We start from the raw sequence: 19,841 nt of genomic DNA, 5'->3' as shown, positions 1-19,841 counted from the left end.
TAGTATGGGCACTTCTGTATGGACCAGAAGAACTCCCTCTGCAGCGATCCAGTCGTAAGCGGAGTAGGAAGAGTACTGTAATTGTTTTATAGCTCCCCATTGATTTCATTTGTAGATTGTTTTTCAACTTGTAAAGCACAACAACGTGTGGTGTGCTACGGTTAGTTCAAAGATCCCATTTCATTGTTGTCCTCATATACTTCACATGATTTTTCCGAGTAAATTGCAAAAGTCTTGAAGATTTTTTAATAATCTGTCTTTTCCTAATGTTTTGAACTTTGTGAAATGGTAAGAGATTTGTGGCTCCTAAAAAATTCGCTTGGTTTTTTCGAGGCTTGGCTTTCGCCGCCTTAGTGTCACTGTTTCTAATTTCCAATACTCCCTTATATGCCATCTTGTTGGAAATCCATGGTTCTTGTCAAAAACCCTCAATGCCTTCTTGAACCCCTCGTCAGAGTTCATATCCTTCATTTTAAGGGCCACAAGGTTGAAAAATTTAGGAAAATCGGCTATCAAGGATTTATCTCAGGCATTTTATATTGTGTGTGAGCTTTTGATCTGTGATCAAGCTCTATATGGGAATGTTCCATTGTATTTTGTGTGGCTAGTTGTTCTCTAGTGTTTGCAACTTTAAACTTCTCCTGCTGTTGGTGTTTAAATAACACTCTGATCTTTGGACCAGGGTTTCTGTTGTAATCCATCTTTTTGTTGTATTCAGTAATGCTTGATTTACAGATTGTGATTGTTGTCAGCTATGTCATTTCTTGCTTATATGTTGGTGACTTTCTTATTCTCCTAACCTGCAATCTAGATCAAATGAATTCTATTATTTCCTAATATCTTTATTTCATTGCAACAGTAGTTTGTGTTCATTTTAATTGGTGGTGCCAGTGCTGGATTTAATTTTTCATTTGGTAGTTGCTATTTCTTTGCAAACTAGCTGGCATCAGTGGAGTGATGCATCTTATTAATTATTAATTGGTTTAGTGCGATGTCTCACATGCCCTATTTACTTGAGTAACTTAATGAGATCAAGTCTCCTTGGCATCGTATTTGTTTTGGACAACATCTGGCATTTACCAAAATCAGAAACACTGAGAAGGTTAAAGAACGAGTTACATGATTTTTGTGGTCAAGGACTGATATTTTTAGTGTTGCACTGTAAATTTATTTTAGAATCAGCTACTTGAAAGTTTGTTATTCTACTATTTACTGGTTGTGTTTGGTCTGTAACATGTATGAATATTGAATTGATCCTTTTTAATTTTTGCAGGGTTAATGATGCAATGGAGTCTAAGAGATGGCTGTTGTGCAGTAAAATTTTAATCATTGCTTTTTGTAGTTTGGTTTCATTCTCTTGTTCAATCATTTATTTCACATTGGAATGGTTCCTATGTGCGTGTACATGGGCATTTGAGGACCTTCCAGAACAAGAAACATGTTAATGCTTTCTCTGTGAGGTGTGTAGTGAAAACTGATAAGTTTAATTCCTAAATGTATTTGGTTCAGAATGAATGCATTGACTGAAAAAAAAACAGTCTACATTAAACCCAGTTTTACAAGTGAGTTGTATGTATTTCTAGTGCTTTAGGATGCTTTGGTTTCTATAGAATATTATTCGATGAAATCCCCTGATTAGATTGAACATATGACTTTTCTTTATTCCCCAGATTACTTCATGACTCCGTGATCCCTACAGCCTTTTTGTGTGATAAGACAAATTTGGTTGATTCTAAATCTAACAATGGCTTTGAACGTTGTTATGTCACGTATGTTTGATACTGTTTCTAGGAAATGATATTTCTCTCAATTTATTTGGTTTTATTTAATGATCTATTGTGTTTGATAATGAGTGTGCATTAACAATGTAGATTGCTGTAATGAAATCATCCTCTTTCTAAGACCCGCTGCATGTAATTGGGAAACAGCCTTGTGTATTGAAAATTCTCTTAGTGTATCAAAGATGTGTGGGATTAGATTTAAAAGTGATAGGTGAAGATTGAATGTAGCTCAGGATATCTCATATTTTTATTCTATTGCTGTGTGATGGTTTCCAATCCTTCTTTGTGTGATATTGAATTGAAATTCTTTATAGTTTTGACTTTGGTTAGACCTGTCCCAAACATTGATGCTTATATAATAAGGATTTTTAGAAACCTTCAAGTGAAAGCAACCACAGAATATCACAACAAACCTTTAACAAATCCAAAAAATTCCTTTTAGTTTGCCCTAAAATTTGCAGCACAAGTTTTCAATTAGGAAACTATTTTTCGGAAAACATTTTCAACCTGATTATTTGGAATGAAAAGTTCAAGTTTCATTTGGAGCTGCTATCTGGCACAGGGTTCCATAGATTTGATTTATGCAATGTCAAATCCATTGAAGTTTTTGAGAAACCATAAATTCATGTTTTCACTCTCTGCAACAAGATATTCATTCTGCCATTACAGGGGCTGGATAGTCATTTCCAATGGTGCTAGTATATAATCTGCTTGACAAATTTTTTATTCAATCAATATTGTTAGAATTTATCGGTCTAGGTGCGCTAGTAAGTAGGCTAATTTCTTGGGAAAAAAGGTACAGTAACTTCTCAAATTCACGCTGTTGTTCTAGAGTGCAGATCGCATCAAACCATAATCATTTAGAAATACTCTAGTTTTCTGCACTATACACATTGACCTATGCCTGAATTTTTATTATGTCTATTTGTTAAGCTACTATTCAATGGCTACTATTCAATATCTACACGTGTTTGCCTAAAGGTATGAAAAACTACTTGATTTCACTAGTCATGTCCTCAAGCTCCACTTCCATAGGTTGTGCTCCACCAGCCTCATCACAGTTCCCAGCTACTAAAACAATATTTCTCCAGAATTGGAATCCACCCCCAAACTACAAAGCCACAGACTGGGGTTAGTAAGTGTTAAAAAATAAAAATAAAATGAGGGAAACAATACACAAAAATTATTAGGTATAACCGACATATGTACTTTTTGGAATTGGTGTCACAGATCACAATCATTTCAAAAATCTTTTGAATACAAATCTCACTATTCACAAAAGCCACCATAACAAGGAGCAAATATTAAATTGAAAAATTAAGATTTGTTTGGTATTTTAAGCATAAATCTTTAATTGGTCATCATAAATTAAATCTTTATTTGGTCATCATAAATTAGAAAAAAAGAAGCCAAAATCTATCTATATCATATTTTTAATCAATTTTAAAATAAAATTAATAAAAATGAAATACAATTTTTTTATAAAAATATTAATAGAGTTTGTGGGCTTAGCTAGTAGTTGCTTAGCTAGCAGTTGTGAGAAATCGATTAGATGTTTATAATGTCCTTTTAACACTTGAGTTTTGAAAAATAATATATATATATATCAGAATTAACTTTTTAAAATTTGCATCATGATATACAAAATAAATTAGTTATAGATCTAATGTTCCAATCACTGTTACTAATATAGGTAATCGTGTAAGTATAAGTTGTTTAGATATTAATTTCACATAATTTATTGCAAGATATTTAATTGATTTAAGCATGATTTATTATTTTCATCTCTTCCTCCTATCTCTTAACCAAGTCTCTCTCTCTCTCTCTCTCTCTCTCTCCTCTCATTCACACAACGTCTATATGATTTTATTCTTCTTCCCCCACCCTTCCAAGTTCATCTCTATTCTTACTCACTTCAAACTATCCAAACTTAATGTAGGTTTGGAGTCACAAGCTCAATAATGAAAAGGCAAAGCAAGGCCTTAGAAGGTAATCCCTTCTTATCCTCTAACTCTCGCTACTCTTTCAACTCTCTCTCTATCTCTAACCCCTTTCTTTTTTTACTTTTCGCAGGAACTATGATGCATTGTGTCTCTTGTTTATTCAAGTGTTATTTTAATATTAGTGTGCTAATTCTAAGATTAAGCCTATATGATTAGATTTGTTATCTAATTTAGAGAACTTTCAACAAGTGTTTTGTATAGTATAAATTTCTCTTATAAAACAATTAGTTATAGAATATTGAAACATTTTAGATAATCAGTTAATAGGTAGAATAAAAGAAAAATAACAGAATTAGATATTTGTATTCTATATAAACATTTCAACAATTGAAATCAGACTTTGTAATATAGGGAATTAGTTAAGATTAAAGTATGATACTATTCTCATCCATATCAACAATACATCATTTTCCCATATGATATTATTTAACATCTCACCCTTGATGTTTCCATCTCCATAGATTTAATTAAAATGATACGGAAAAATTAAGGCCACTTGGCAATGGAATTGTAGCAAATGTAATGTTGGTTCTCTTGGTGAATAAGAATAGTTCCAACTATGTGTTAATTGCATTCTCACCAAGGTGCATTAACTACACACTATGAATTATATGTTATGCGAATTTGAGTGTAAGGCTAGTTCACTTGTTCCTTCGCATGATTTGCTCTTTTAATAAGAGTTTATTTTAGTATAAAGATTGCATTACTATGCATACTATAAATTAATCAATGAGAAATAGTTTATTCATTTTTAGCAGCTATGTTTTCTCTCTTTCTGATCTGTGAGCTCGCTTCATTCTTTCAGCAAGATTCTTAAGATTCTTATTTGTTTTTGTTAGTTACAAAATCTTTCATGGTATAGAGCAGACATGCTAGAAAGGAAGATTTTTACTTTATTTGTAGGCATTGGAGATCAGAGTTAGTTTAGGATGATTTTTTTTCCCCCCACTAGATTGGGGGTTGTTAATGTGTTTTCTTTTATAATGACAAATTGAGATATAGTTTTATTTTTGGGAGAGATCAATTGTAATGCTTAGCCCTAGTTTACTTTCTATGTTCTATTGTCGAATTCTTTTAGGTGAGCTTTATGGTTATGTTTTGTGGTTAGCGGTACCTGATTACTTGATTTGATTGGATGTTATTTCATACTCAGTTTATATCTTTGATGAGCTACTTGTCATGTGTTCATGATTATTCTTTCGATGATCATACATATATGTTCATATAGTGATTTTAGTTATTTTATGATTATAGTTAGATTGATTATTTATATGTAGTGTTCTATAGTTATTTACCCCATACTTGCATATATATGGTGTACTTATATGTTTTATTTTATGTTTGATGTTTCGGATGTGGTTGAGGGAGGGAGTTGTAGTCACTTACTAGTCAGGATTTACACGATGCACTACTTCTTGCCATTGTTTGTTTAGTTTAGATATATATGTATATGTACATTTTTGGGTTTTATGCAGATTGCAAGAACTGGGCATCGACTTATCTGAATTGTTAGGATGATTGTGTCATATCATAGTATCTCAATAAGAAAGAGGGGAGATTGTTCTTGAGTCCAAATCTTGAACTTAAGCCAATTGTCTTAAAAAACAGGATAAGTATTTGAGTAATGTACCTTTCTGAATTTGTCAAGTGATGTGAATTCAAGATTTTGGCCTTTTGAGTTTGATTTTGTACCCTTATTTTTTAGATGAGTTTTCTTATTTAGCTTTTGGATTTGTTGTGATTTCTAATTATTCTTAAATCAATTAAAGCTATTATTAAATGATTTAATTTAAAGAAATTTTTATAAAGAAAAATCAAATTTTAATTATATTTAATTAATTGAGAAATTAATTAAATAGAAGAAACAAATTTATAGATTTAATTGAAAGTCCAAATTTGGCATAGTTATATTTATTTAATTTATTAATAATTAATTTAGAAGTTTAATTTAAAAAAATGATCTCTAAATATTGTTATTAGTTAAATTAATAAATATATTTTTTTTAAATGTCTTATTTGATAAAAGTAAGTGGGAATAATTTAAATAAATTTTATTATAATTTGCAGAACTTTATGATTAGATTTGTTATCTAATTTATAGAACTTTCAACAACTGGTTATAGAATATTGAAACATTTTAGATAATCAGTTAATAGGTAGAATCAATGGAAAAATAACAGAATTAGATTTTCGTATTCTATATAAACATTTTAACAATTGAAATCAAACTTTGTAATATAGAGAATTAGTTAAGATTAAAGTATGATGCTTTTCTCATCCACATCAACAATCCATCAGTTTCCAATATGATACTATTTAACATCTCACCCTCGATGTTTCCATCTCCATAGATTTAATTAAAATGGTATGGAAAAAGTAAGGTCACTCGGGAATGGAATTGTAGCAGATGTAATGTTGGTTCTCTTGGTGAATAAGAATAATTCCAACTATGTGTTAATTGCATGCTCACCAAGATGCATTAACTACATGCTATGAATTATATGTTATGCGATTTTGAGTGTGAGGCTAATTCACTTGTTCCTTCGCATGATTTGCTCTTTTAATAAGCGTTTACTTTAGTATAAAGATTGCATTATTATGCACGCTATAAATTAATCAATGAGAAATAGTTTATTCATTTTTAACAACTTTGTTTTCTCTCTTTCTGATGTACCAGCTGGCTTTATTCTTGTTACCCGGTCATCAAAATGCCTCAATCTTGACCTTTTTGATCCTATGGTTATTTGCGAAATACACCTCGTTTTAATCATTGAAATGGATATTTCATTGCTGAATTCTTTTGAATTTTTGAATCTTCATATCTCCGGCTCGTTCCCAACTTCGACCAGCACTTGAAATTTTCAAAATTCGGCTTCTGAGCTCCAAGTTATCGCAAATTAATGGAGGGACCCAAAATACACGTTTTCAAGTTTATCATTAACCATTAAACTTTGAAAAAAGGTTAATGATAACTTTCAAATCGTGCATTTTGGAGTAGGTTAATTAACCTCTCAAAAAATGCATATTTCTTAACCTCTCAAACAGGTTAATGATAACTTTCAAAACACGCATTTTGGTGCAAGTTAATTAACCTCTCCAAAAACATGTATTCATTAACCTCTTTGAGACAGTTATTAACCTCTTTATTTAGCTGATTAAGGTGAAGCACTGGAAGTAAGATTATCTAACAGGCAAGTGTCGAGATAAGAGGCATATTTAAGGTTAAGAAGAAACATACTAACGAATTTTTTAAATCTGTTTACCAACAAGCCTGAACTCTTGTGGCTTGATATTCATAGGATAGAGGATTACTTTAGGCCGGTCAGACTAAAAAGCATACCTTCATGGATTCCTTTGTGAAAATTGCTCTGTTTATCTATTTTTTGTATAGAAGATTTGTGGAATAGTTCTCAACAACAGATACGGACCAAGACACAGGCCAGTTTCAACTTGAGACGGTTGAGGATTTACGACTCCCCATGGTTGCAAAAGATTCTAGATTTGATAAGAATGTTGAGTCATTTGGAAGAATTAAATAAATATAATTCACTAGAGAACACAGATCCAACATCCCTGGTGCATTCACTTCTAGGACATGATGATCTTAAATCAGTGGAATTGATGAAAGACAATGATGGCCTCTTTAGTGGGCATCTGAATCTGAGCAAAGGTGGAGCCCCAAGTAATTGTACGACTTCTACAAGTAGCTGCATGGACAACCTCAAAACCATAACTCTTGGTGATCTTTGTAATATATCAAAGTTGTCAATCAGTAGAGATGTGTGTCCTAGACTCAGATCACTTAACATTAGGGGCATGGATAAGCTAAAAGAAATGAACCTAAACGAGCTAGTGAGATGAATATTCTAGAAGTTTCTTCAGACCCATTACTAAAAATAATTTTCAAGTTATCTTCTCTAATAGGACTTTAGTCTCTTGAGTTTGGAATTGTTCCACACTGGAAATAGTATCAATCTCTTCTTTAATAGGGCTCCAGTCTCTTTATGTGGGAGAATTTGACAAATTGGAAACAGTATCAGGGTTATGTTCTCTAACACAGCTCTAGCCTCTTGAGGTGGGAAGATGTCCTAAATTGGAAACATTATCAGAGTTATCTCCTCTAACAGAAATTAAAGTGTTTGAAATAGAGGAGTGTGGCAAGTTGAAATCGTTGTCGTCCCTTGCACATCAACAACATCTAAAGCAAATCAATCATGGTTTGGTAAAAGGGAAAAGTTGAAAGTGACAGTGATAGTGATAGTGATGATGAATATTTTCAATATCCTAAGAAACAGATTCCTGACGAGCCTCTACAAGTTGAATTCTTGAAGAATTTCTATGGCGGCAGGAGGTTGGATCCTAAAATTGTTCATCCCCACTTACTTCAAGTTTTTCAAAAGATTGAAGAAGAGGATGGAAAGGATTGTGGTTTTCTTTATCATGATCAAGAATTATTTTTGGAAAAAGATTCAGTGTATAAAGATAAAGAAGGCTTTGCTAAAAAATGTGTTTCATCTAAATCGGCAATGAGGAATACTAAAAATGTCTCACATGCACTCGTATCTCAGCAAAATCAGATTGACCCTAAGCAGGCAAGCTTCTTGAGAAGTTTCTGTGGTGGACAGAAACTTGACCCAGGAGTGATTCATGCATCTTTGCTTCAAACTTTGCAAAAGATAGATGAAGATGATGGTAAATATAATCAATTTTTCTCTCACAGACCCAAATCATTTTCAGAAGGAAGTTCCACATGTGAGCATAAGGAAGAACTTGATAAAAAAAGTGTTTCTTGTCAATCGAAGATCGATAGTGGTGGTCAAAAAGGTGTCCTCATGCTTGCACCTATTGCTCATCAAAATCATACTTCCATTGATCCCAATTAGGTTGAATTTTTGAAAAGATTCTATGGTAATGCACGCCTGGATCCTAACAAAGTACATCCTTCTTTACTTCCAATGTTACAAGAACTTGAGAAAGAAGACCCGTGCAAGAATTATTTTATTGGTAGTAGAACATCTCCCGATCCAAATGTTAGAAAGGATTCACCTAAATCTTTATGCATGAAAGAAGACGAGGATCCTATGTGTAATGAAGGAGATGGTCAAGGAATAGAATCTATAGAAGAAGAAGGGTTTGCTAATGCATCATGGCATGAATGTGAAGATTTCAAAATCCAGGAGAAATTATTCAATCATCTCAATCCTAATGAGAAAGAAAAAGAAATATTGAAATCTTGGGAAACTACACAACATATGATTGAAGATGAGGAAAATGTGGATCAAGGTGAATTTCATACAACTTTTATTCCTTCTTGGTGCCTCGATGTTTCAGATGATGACTTCCTAAGTGGAGAAAATATTCCCAATCATCCTTCTATGATCATTCAAGATGAATCTGTTGACGATATCAATACTTCAGATATCATAGAACAATCTGAAACTACTACCATTGATGGAGATAAAAGAAGCCACAAACTTCTACAAATATTTGCTTTCTCTAAGGAAATGGAGACCTTTACATTTGATGATATTGATGAACTTGTGATTAAACGATCAGATGATGAAAAAGTAAAAAATCAGCTTCTAGGAGAAGAAGATGAACCATGTAACCTTAATTCTTTATCATGCATGCCAACTTTCATACTTCATGAAAGATGTCTTGGAGAAGAAATGATGATTCAAGATGGCATAGATATCATCAAACATATTGAAGATGAAAGCTATATGGACATGGAGACAAGTTCCTCTATTCCAACGAAAGTGAAATTAAATTCCTATGGATCATTCAAAGTTCAAGGAAATCCTCTTTTTGAGTCTTTTCATCAAATAGGAAATTCTATGCCAAAGAACTTCTATGAGAAGAACAACCATGATGAAGAAAGTAATGAGTTAGCCGGGGATTTCATGGAGAAATCCAGTGAAGCAAACTCTTATGATGTATTTATTCCAAGATTGTGCTCAAAATCCTTGGATGGAAAATTTCTCTATGAGGAAAATGTTTACTTTAATCCCTTATTCTTAGAGAAAGGCATTTCTATTGATGATTCTCAACTTGGTATTCAAAGACAAGGTTTGATGGCCATAACTACACAAGTTTCTTCACATCACAGATTATATGAAGGCAATCCAATACGAGGTTTGATATCTTTGAGTCTTAATCCCCAGAAGGATCTTTAGAAGTAGAATTTTGATATTAATGGAAGGGAAATTGAAGTTATTACCAACCATGTTGATGATGGTATCGATGTAACTCAACAAAAACTAAGAATTCAGGATGATCTTTTAGTAGATAAGGAAGAAGAAATGGATCATGGCAACATTCAACCTAACATGGATGTGCATGTAAGTTGGAATAATTTTACAGAAGATTCAACCAGGATCATGATAATGGAAAAAGAAGAGGGTTTGCCAAGCACAAGAGAAGATAAAAAATGCATTGAGAAACTCGAGAGCCTTATACTTCAACTCTTTCAAAATGAAGTCATCCATGATACGCAATAGGAAGTAGAGTTGATTTTAAAGTTTGAGATTTTTGATGAAGCCTGGTTATTTGGATATGCTCTTTCATCCAGAGATATGGGGCATGCTAGGAATCTCAGAGTTAGAATTCAAAAAGCACACTTACATTCAAACCCATGGAAGCTTAAGAATTATCACATTTTGGTACGCCATGGTATCTATTTTCCCCAACTAGTGAATGGATTTGCATGATTATACCTTGAGTCACTGGAGGTAGGAAAACCTACCTTGTATATAGTCTAGTTAGGAGTTTTTGTTGTGCCTAGTATCCTTTCAGTCATCTAGTTTTTGGTGCTAGTTTCCTCCATTTTGTAGAGTGATCCTCAAGTGACTCTATAACCCCATGGATAAAGCACTACCCTAATTATTTTGGTTTCGAGCTTCATCCTTGTCAGTCCTTGTCCCCAGATAGAGCCAGTTGTTACTCGGTCATCAAAATGCCTCAATCTTGACCTTTTTGATCCTATGGTTTATTTGTGAAATACACCTCATTTTAATAATTGAAATGGATATTTCATTGCTGAATTCTTTTGAATTTTTGAATCTACATATCTTCGGCTCGTTCCCAGCTTCGACTAGCACCTGAAATTTTCAAAATTTAGCTTCTGAGCTCCAAGTTATCGCAAATTAATGGAGAGACCAAAATACACGTTTTCAAGTTTATCATTAACCATTAACCTTTCAAAAAAGGTTAATGATAACTTTCAAATCGTGCATTTTGGAGTAGGTTAATTAACCTCTCAAAAAATGCATATTTCTTAACCTCTCAAATAGGTTAATGATAACTTTCAAAACGCGTATTTTGGAGCAGGTTAATTAACCTCTCCAAAAACATGTATTCATTAACCTCTTTGTGATAGTTATTCACCTTTTTATTTAGCTGATTAAGGTTAAGAACTGGAAGTAAGATTATCTAACAGGCAAGTGTCGAGATAGGAGGCATATTGAAGGTTAAGAAGAAACATACTAACTAAATTTTGAAATCTGTTTACCAACAAGACTGAACTCTTGTGGCTTGATATTCATAGGACAGAGGATTACTTTAGGCCGGTCAGACTAAAAAGCATACCTTCATGGATTCTTTTGTGAAAATTGCTCTATTTATCTATTTTCTGTACAGAAGATTTGTGGAATAGTTCTTAGCAACAGATACAGACCAAGACACAGGCCAGTTTTGACATGAGATGGTTGAGGATTTACGACTCCCCATGGTTGCAAAAGCTTCCAGATTTGATAAGAATGTTGAGTCATTTGGAAGAATTAAATAAATATAATTCATTAGAGAACACAGATCCAACATCCTTGGTGCATTCACTTCTAGGACTTGATGATCTTAAATCAGTGGAATTGATGAAAGACAATGATGGCCTCTTTAGTGGGCATCTGAATTTGAGCAAAGGTGGAGCCCCAAGTAATTGTACGGCTTCTACAAGTAGTTGCATGGACAACCTCAAAACCATAACTCTTGGTGATCTTCGTAATATATCAAAGTTGTCAATCAGTAGAGATGTGTGTCCCAGACTCAGATAACTTAATGTAGGGGCATGGATAAGCTAAAAGAAATGGACCTAAACGAGCTAGTGAGACTAAATATTCTAGAAGTTTCTTCAGACCCATTACTAAAAAGAATTTTCAGGTTATCTTCTCTAACAAGACTTCAGTCTCTTGAGTCTGGAATTGTTCCACACTAGAAATAGTATCAATCTCTTCTTTAACAGGGCTTCAGTCTCTTTATGTGGGAGAATTTGACAAATTGGAAACAGTATCAGGGTTATGTTCTCTATCACAGCTCTAGTCTCTTGAGGTGGGAAGATGTCCTAAATTGGAAACATTATCAGAGTTATCTCCTTTAACAAAAATTAAAGTGTTTGAAATAGAGGAGTGTGGCGAGTTGAAATCATTGTCGTACCTTGCACATCAACAACATCTAAAGCAAATCAATATTTCACGCTGTCAATAGCTGCACATTGTACATGGTTTTGAAGAGTTGCAAAGATTGAAAAGCCTAATAATTGAGTGCCTAAAAGTCCACATTGATATGAATGGGTATGGGATTGCATTTATGGAGTAAGGAGGTTGCTGTCAGAGTTTATTGTTGTAGCATGGAGAAGGCTCGTGAATTGTTTGATGGAATGTAGGAATGAATGCTTGTTTCATGGAATGTCATGATTGTAGGATTTGTAGTGAATGGAAATAAAGAGTTGGCTTTGAAGCTTTATCAACAAATGCACCTGGCAGGGTTATGCCCAGATTCAATGACCTTCATAGGTATACTTCCGGTGCGTGCCAATTTCATTACTCTTGAACATGGTAGGGAGATCCATAAATTTTTTATTGGAAATGGATTGCATCCTCATGTTAATGTGGCTAATGCTCTGATCGACATATATGCAAAATGTGAAGTTATTCAGAAGACATGCTATTTGTTTGATAAACGTATCAATGAGATGTTGTCTCATAGACTACGATGATCATGGGGTATTCAATTCACAACTATAGCAAGAAGGCCTTGGAACTCTTTGAGTAGATGAAAACCAACGGTGTGAAAGCAAATGAAGTCACCTTTGTTTGTGTTCTATCTTCTTGTAGTCATGCAGGTTTAGTGGATGAAGGCTATCGATGCTTTAAAGACATGAGTGAATTTTATTAAATCATACCTAGAATGGATCATTATAGTTGCATGGTTGACCTTCTTGGTCGTGCTGGGCATCTTGATGAAGCACATTATTTTATCAACCAAATGCCAGTGCAACGTAAAGCTGCTGTGTGGAAAAGTCTGCTTAGTGCCTACTGGCTATACAATAATATAGAGCTAGGGGAATCGACAACAGAACACATATTTGAGTTGGATTCTAAAAACACATGCTCTGACTCTTCTTCAACATTCAAGATTAGAAGGAGGAGATCCAATGGCTATCAAGATAAATTAGTCAACATTCTTTTCATTAAGGTTAATTTTGCGGAGGTTAATTAACCTCATCCAAATCACATATTTGGGGGGTAGATACTAACCACAGAAGGGTAGTTATTAACCTCTGTGTCTATATAAGGGCTCTTTTGGGCTTTGCAAAGAGACTTTTTGGCTTTGGAAAAAGGGAGAACTATGCTAAAATTTTGATTAGGAGATGATATTTGGAAAGTATGTACAAATTTTGTCTTTGTAATAAGAAATTCCTCTTGAGTTCTTGGTGCAAGAAAATAAAGGAATGTGCAATTTGAGTTCTCTTCTTCTAAATCTAAATTGTTAGAAATGTTGATTCTCTTTGTAGTGAGCATTCACACGGTATGGTGGAGATTTTTATGAATCTGTGGATCAACATTGTGCTAGTAATAGTTTTCAAGCGTAGATCTTGATTGTTGTTACTAGTGGTTTTAATTTAGTAGTTCGAGAAAGCCTTGGAGTTGTGTGGTGCATTTTTCATCATGAGCTTTCTCCCCGTTTCGTTTTAGATTCTTTATTCGAAACGCTTCAAAATCATATCATAGGAGGGAGCTGCCCCTCTAAACGCAGAGGAAGGCTGCATACCAAGGGCCTATCCAACTATTGCGAACGGTTTGCCACACACTCCATTGGGTAAATTCTATTGTGACAAATCTATTTACCAACAATTCTTTTAAGAAGATTCTTAAGATTCTTATTTGTTTTTGCTAGTTGCAAAATCTTTCATGGTATAGTGCACACATGCAAGAAAGGAATATTTTTAAGGTGATAGGCTTATATGTGGGAGCTTTGTTCCTGGTTTTTGTAAATTTTAGTCGGAAAATTGTCAGCCTTTCTCATTTTTTATATTTTTCTAACATGTTTTCTCATTATAAAACTTACTATTTTGTTTTCCACTTTTTAAATGTCACACTGTACTCTATATTTCTAATTTTGTTTTCAATTTCTTTTTTTTCTTCCTAGTAGCATGGATTTTAATTAGCTTTTATTTATAAAAAATAAATTGTTTCCTTAACAAATTTGTGGTTTCACCAAGAGTTAGGTTTGACATTTGTTGGAAGTATTTCACAATTTTTTCTCAATCAAACACAAACCATTTTAATGGGGATTATTTTTAGATAATTGAAAAATATAAAAATATTTTGATGTGAGAATCTATATATTTATTCTCATTATTATTTTGATTAGTTTCTAAAGTGAGCAATCTAAATGAATTAATTGAGGAGATAAAAAAAAAATTGCTTTTCATAAATTAAAATTTATTATAAATAAAATTTCTATCTAAATTAAAATATATCAAATATGTTTATTTTTCTTCTATTATACAAAATTTTAACAAAAAATTACATCCATATTTATATCTAAAAAAAATAGAATTTATTACCAAAACTTTAGTAGAACATAGAATAAAACAAAATTTAAATATATTAAAAATACTTACTAATTATACTCTTTTTTCTAGTCTTATTTTTTTATTTCTAATATATTTACTAAACCTCTAATTATGATAAAAATAAATTTTATAAGCAAATGAACTTTTTTTTTCTTAGATGATTAAAAATTCAACTCTTAAATTACAACCAACATATCTATATAAGTTATATTGTGTTCTATTTGAAAACATGTATCACAATGTTATAATAACATAATCATTTGAGGTCCAGGTTTAAGAATAGTTCAAATATATAAAAAAATATTTTGGTAGGGAACATATATAGTTATTCACATTATTATTCTAATTATTTTCAAAACTAAACTATATAAATGAATTAATTGATGAGGTAAGGAAAATTGCTTTAACATATTCATAAATTAAAATTTAATATAAATTAAATTTCTATCTAAATTAAATTATACATGATATGCATATATTATTTTTCTTCTATTATAAAATAATTTAACAGTGCATTTTATACATATTTATTTCCTAAACAATTAATAGAACTTATTACCAAAACTTTAGTAGAACTTTAATAGATCATAAGGTTGGATAAAGAATTGATTATTAAAAAATAAAAATAAAAAATAAAAATCACTTTTTTTAAAAATCTCTAATATATTCACTAAACCTCTAATTCTAACAAAAACATATTTTTTATAAATGCATATAATAAGTAATATACAACAACTGAATGTTTTCTTCTTAGATGCTCCAATTTCAATTCTTAAATTACAACCGACATATTTATATAAGCTATATTGAAGTCTACCTTATTTTTAAAAATGTTAATAATTTTATTACTATTTTAGTTAAACATTTATGAGAAAAAATAAAATAAAATATTATTCTCAATAGAAAATAGTTATTAATAACAAATCATAGAACTTTATGTTTTAACTTATTAATAGTCTATTTATTATTTAACAATTTTTAGGGTGTGATATGTATATATTTCTATCAGTTTATTGTTGCATGTACACAAACATGCAATTGCTAGTTATTTTATTTGTAGGCATTGCAGATCCAAGTTAGTCTAGGATGATTCTCCCCCCCCCATTAGATTGGGGTTGTTAATGTGTTTCTTTTTGTAATGACAAACTGAGATAAAGTTCTATTTTTGGGAGAGATCAATTGTAATGCTTACCCCTAGTTTACTTTTCATGTTCTATTGTCGAATTCTTTTAGGTGAGCTTTATGGTTAGCAATACTTGATTACTTGATTTGATTGGATGTTATTTCATACTTAGTTTATATATTTGATGAGCTACTTGTCATGTGTTCATAATTATTCTTTCGATGATCATACATGTATGTTCATATAGTGATTTCAGTCATTTCATGATGATAGATGGATTATTTATATGCATTTTTCTATGGTTACTTACTCCATAATTGCACATATATGGTGTACTTGTATGTTTTACTTTATGTTTGACGTTTTCGATGTGGTTAAGGGAGGGAGTTGTAGTCACTTTCTAGTCAGGATCTACATGATGCACCACTCCCTGCCACTGTCTATTTAGTTTAGATTTATATGTATATGTACATGCTCGAGTTTTATGCAGATTGCAGGAACTGACACCGACTTATGTGAATTGCTAGGACGATTGTGTCGTATCATAGTATCCCAATGGGAAAGAGGGGAGGTAATTCTTGAGTCCAAATCCTAAACTTAAGCCAATTGTCCTCGAAAAAAGGACAAGTACCTAAGTAATGCACCCTTTTGAATTTGTCAAGTGATGTGAATTCAAGATTTTGGCTTTGAGTTTGATTTTGTACCTTATTTTTTAGATGGGTTTTCTTATTTCGTTTGTGGGTTTGTTGTGATTTTTAGTTATAATTAAATTAAATAAAGATATATTATTAATGAAATTTTTACAAATAAAAATAAAAATTTAACTATATTTAATTAATTAAAAAATTAATTAAATAGAAGAAACAAAATTTAAAGATTTAATTTAAAGTCCAAATTAGGCGTAGTTATATTTATTAATAATTAATTTAGAAGTTTCAGTTTAATAATGATCTCTCTCTCTCTCTCTCTCTCTCTCTCTCTCTCTCTCTCTCTCTCTCTCTCTCTCTCTCGCTCGCTCGCTCTATATATATATATAGATCGTAAATAGCCGAAGCCTAGATTAATTATTATTATTATTTGTTAGAATTAATTTTTACTATTATATGTTAAGCGAAGTAGATTCGAACTCAAGAACTCCCATAGGAGAGGCTTGCAAGTTACCGTTGCATTGTAGGCTTTTGCCTAATCTCTCTAAATATTATTATTAGTTAAATTAATAAATGTATTTTCTAAATATGTCTTATTTGATAAAAGCAAGTGGGAATAGTTTAAATAAATTTTATTATAATTAAAACGCAAAAATATGCATAAAGAATTAAATAGATTAAAATAATAAAAGAAAAGGCTTTTGCATGTTTGTAAAATTGAAGCCTTGGGTTGAGAAATTCTTTATTAGGAGATTAGAGCTCATTTCTCCACATAGGTTTTGGAGAGCAAAATTTAGAATTAGAGCAAAATAATTGTTGAATGTTTTGAAGGGTTCGGATTTGCATTCATTCATAGGTTGTCTCAAATTTTAGTTGTTGTTTTGAGGCAGGGTTTGAAAATCCATTGTAGAATTTTAGTGAAAGATTTGTCTACTTTGTGTCTTCTGGGTGCTTGCATAATGCTTATTATTATACTGAATTGAAATTTGGATAAAGAATTATGTTGTAGATTTTGAAAAGAAAAATTATTAATTAAGAAAACTTGGCAAGGGAAAAACTGTAAAAAATTATTATGACTATATTCTTTTAAAACCCTTTTCTAATATAGATAAAATTCTATTAAAGACGATTGGAAGTAAACAATAAATTGAATAGAAAGGCATTCAATTTTAAACTTTTCATTAGAATCATGTGATTATCATGAATTTTCTAATTATAGATAAATATTTTTCTTATACCTAAAATGATTTGATTGCAAAATTTATTGTTAAAACAAAAGATTAATTGAGAGAACATGTTCTTCCATAGATTTTCTTCGAATCATAAGAAATGGAACATCATTACCTCTTTGAAGGAGGAAGGAGCGAGGACCCTGAAGGAACAAGAAGATATGGGAAGACACATAGTGGAGTTCTTCACAAATTCTTATAAAAGGGAAGATGAGCAGAGCAACAATTTAATCAGGAGAAGTATGCCCAACAATATCCCAGCTGTCTTAGGGGGTGAAGAAAATGATAAGCTCAAGGAGAAAGTCTTAGAAGAGGAGGTTAAGAATGTGGTGTTCTCCATCAAAGCCTATTAGGCTTTGGGCCCAGATGGCTTCTTGCTTGCATCCTTCTAGCACTTCTAGGAAGTGATAAAAAATGAACTTATTTGGGCCACTAGGGATATGATTAGAACTGGGAGGATGCTAAGGAGGATCAATAAAACCTTTATTATCCTTGTGCCTAAAATCCAGACACCAAGAACCATAAGGGATTTTAGGCCATCCAGTCTTTGCAATACCATCTATAAGGTCTTCTCTAAGGTGTTAGTTCACAAGGTTAAACCTTTCTTGGACATGGTTATTGGGAGCTCTCAAAAGGGGTTTGTCTTAGGATGTCAACTCCTAGATGTTGTGATTAACACACATGAAATCATCCACTCGGTGGACAAAAGTGGAAGACCGGATATGGTCCTCAAATTGGACATCTCCAAGGCCTATGAAAGAGTCAATTAGTCTTTCCTCTACAATGTCCTAAAAAAAGTGGGGTTTAGTAAGAACATTGTGAATATCATAAAAACTATGGTGGAAACCACCCAATTTGAGGTGTTGCTTAATGGGACTCCCTGGGGCAACTTTCAAGCTAGAAGAGGTCTGAGACAAGGTAATCCTCTTTCCCCTTAGCCTTTCATTATGGTGGATGAAGTGTTAGGAACATTGGTTACTAGGTTGGCTAGTTCGGGAAGCTTCAAGGGTTTAAAACCAGCTACTACTCTAACACCTGAGGTCTATCCTACAATTTGTGGATGACACTTTTCTTTTCAGAGAATCCTCTATCTAGGAAGCCAACACTTAAAGGACCCTCCTCACCAATTATGATAATTTCTCAAGTCAAAAAATTAACTTGGTTACAAGTAAGATTTATTTTTAATACACCTGAGGTTTTGCAGGTGAAAGTTAAAAAGATACTTGGTTGCCAGTTAGAAAACCTCCCAGATACATACCTTGGCCTTCCTCTAACTACCAAGGAAGTATATTCTACCACTTTTTGGAACTCTATTATAGAGAGAATGCAAAAAAAGATGGCTCGATGGAAACGAAAATTATTAAGCAATGCAGGTAAACTTCAACTCCTGGTGGCGGCTCTTCAAGGAATACTAATATACTTCCTTTCAATTTTCAAGACAAACTCGAATATGGTGGATAAACTTTAAAACTTACAAAGGAACTTCCTTTGGTTTGGCACAAAGGAAAGAAACAAATGGAGCCTCATTAGTTGGGAGACTATGTGCAAACCTAAATATAAAGGGGGCCTGGGAATTAGAAGAATTGCTAATACGAATAAGGCTCAACTCACTAAGGTTAGGTGGAGAATGGGTGAAAATAAGATTGGTTGGGGAAGGATCATGAGTGCTAAATACTTAGCTAACACTCTTTAGATAACCTCTTTAATAATGACCTCCCTAAGGGCGCGAAGATTTGGAACAACATCCTCAATTGCAAGCTCCTCCTATGGAAGGGTGTGAAATGACTGGTTGGAAATGCTAAAAGTATAAGATTCTTGGAGGACAATTAGATAGGGGGGAAACCACTCATCTAAAATAAGTTTAGTGGGTTACAAGAACCTTTAAAAAGGAATATGGAAACAAAGGTGGAAGATTATATTGATAATCAAAGGAAATGAAAGAAGTTATCCACCTTGGATATCCCTAATAGAGAGGATCCCCTTGTTAAATATTTGGAGGAAATGATGTGCCACCACACTCTCCCTATACATGTACAATGGATGAGGTGGTTTGGGATAGGAGGGCTAGTAGTTGGTTCTCGGTTGGCTTTGCTTACCAACTTATTTTTGAGAATGCTCAAACCTTGATTAGTTGGAGTAAGGTCTGGAATAAACTCTTATTGCCAAAAACCATTTTTTTGTGGTCGACAGTCATGCATGGTAAGAT

The sequence above is a fragment of the Cupressus sempervirens genome, chromosome 2, assembly GCF_028749045.1.
Source record: "Cupressus sempervirens isolate cs-2001-9-10 chromosome 2, ASM2874904v1, whole genome shotgun sequence".
Taxonomy (NCBI): Eukaryota; Viridiplantae; Streptophyta; class Pinopsida; order Cupressales; family Cupressaceae; genus Cupressus; species Cupressus sempervirens.
This window is presented reverse-complemented; position numbering follows the sequence as displayed.